This window comes from Hipposideros armiger, unplaced genomic scaffold (genome assembly GCF_001890085.2).
Source record: "Hipposideros armiger isolate ML-2016 unplaced genomic scaffold, ASM189008v1 scaffold_142, whole genome shotgun sequence".
Taxonomy (NCBI): Eukaryota; Metazoa; Chordata; class Mammalia; order Chiroptera; family Hipposideridae; genus Hipposideros; species Hipposideros armiger.
The window spans coordinates 2,196,017-2,197,980 of record NW_017731492.1 but is presented as its reverse complement, the minus strand read 5'-3'; the positions used below and the strand labels follow the sequence as shown (position 1 = coordinate 2,197,980).

Below are 1,964 nucleotides of genomic sequence, written 5' to 3'. Positions count from 1 at the left end.
GCTCAGAGCTCAAACTCTTGAGCCAGATCTTAACCAACTGAGCCACTCGGCCGGCCCTGTAAAGGTTTTTAAAGGTAAAATGATACTCCGTATTCTATGGAAAAGCCTCCCATGCTATAACGGTTATACAGTAACTGCCCCTTCTCTGTTTGCCTTTCTAGAGGAATTCCCACTTAAAGGCTTTTTGATGAGCCTTCCAACTAGCCTATACATATAAAACCAAACATCGATGTGATTTATGTGTTTATACAAAGAACATTCCCCTTGTATATCTCCAGGTAAGAGCAACCTATGTGTTGTACAACTGCCTATGTTTCACATACTTTTGTCCTTTATCAGAACATGTACTTCATTGTTTTAAAATGTGTTCTCATAGGACAATACCTTGCGCTCTTCCTTTCCAACTTGGGCAGAATGGCTCCCATGAAGAAGGGTGGCGAGAAGGGCTGTTCTGCCATCAACAAGGTAGTGACCAGAGAATATGCCATTGACATTCACAAGGGCATCCATGGAGTGGGTTTCAAGAAGTGTGCCCCTCCAGCACTCAGAGAGAGCCGGAAATTTGCCACGAAGTGTTGGGAGCCGGCTGCGCCTCAGTGTTTGACATGGCGAAGTGCACTGCTATTGTGACAAATACTGAAGCTCTGACTGAGAAACAGATACTGCTTTACATCTTGAAAAATTTTGAAATTCCCTTTTGGATGCCCCCAGTAGGACGAAGATCTGACACCCCTTCTTATATTGGTTGTTTAGTTTATCTTAACTGAATAAGTGAGTTTTAGACACATTGGAGATAATTCTGTTTTGCTGTTAGTTTCTTAGTAATAGACAAGTTATGCACCTTATAATTCTTAAGATCCTGTTTAGCCAGTAGTGTTTGAAAGAATTGCTAAGTGGTAAACATCCTTTAGGAGACAAGGCAGGAGCTCAGCTCTGGCCATTATCTGTAGAAATTGAAACATAGTTAGGATAAGTTAGTCATTAGTATAGAACAGATTGGGCTGTACCCTGTAGCAGAAACATCGTGAGGAAGTAAAACTCTGAGAAAAACAAACCTCTAAAGAAAATAGACCCTGGGAAAGGAAGAATCATTGAAACTATGTAAAAAACTACTTCCTAATGGGTAAAAGTTTAATTCTGGGAAAAACAGCTCAATGATGTAAATAGTCAACTGTCCAGTATAAAAAGGACATGCTGTAAAAATAAAGAGAAACACTTCTTATTGAAAGTGCTCCTGTGGCTCCACGCGTCTTTTCTTTTTTTTTCCTCAAGGACATCGTCTCCACCTGAGGGAACCCCTGGACCTGCGGGAGCTGGTCTCCCACAATGAAGGAGATGGGAATTCCAGATGTGCCCAGGGACACCAGACTCCTCAAAGATGTATGGGCCAAGGAATAAGAAATGTCCCCTACCGCATCCGTGTGCAGTTGTTGAGAAAACATAATGAGGATGAAGATTCACCAAATAAGCTCTATATACATTGGTTACCTATGTACCTGTCACCACTTTCAAAAACCTACAAACAGTTAATGTGGATGAGAAGTAGCTGCCAATAAATAAATAAATAAAATGTGTACCCATCTTTAATGAAAACACTGAATGTGAAATAGTATAAAGATGATAGATGTTTTCTGAAGAACTTGTAGGTTATCTACACCTCTAGGTTAATGTTCTCCATGGTGTATTCGCCTGTCTAGTTTATTCTCTGAACACAGCTAAACAAAATGATAGTCATATTTAATTATTAAAGCAATGCCCTTGGGGATTTTGTTATTATATTGAAGCTGTAATACAAGTTGGAGAGGACTGACATCTTTACTATATTGTTTTGCAACCCATGAAAGTGTGGTATACTTTTATATTACTAAGTTCTTCCTAATCTCTTTCACTGAATGTTTACGATTTTGATCATAATACTCTTGCATATTTATTCCTAGATTCATTCCTAGGCGTTTCACTTTTTG

At 39.3% G+C, this 1,964-nt stretch overlaps 1 pseudogene; it reads left to right on the top strand.

The window, feature by feature from the left end:
* The first annotated feature begins 414 nt into the window (after positions 1 to 414).
* LOC109386943 (60S ribosomal protein L31 pseudogene) lies at positions 415 to 1,546 on the top strand (annotated as a pseudogene).
* Positions 1,547 to 1,964: the final 418 nt, after the last annotated feature.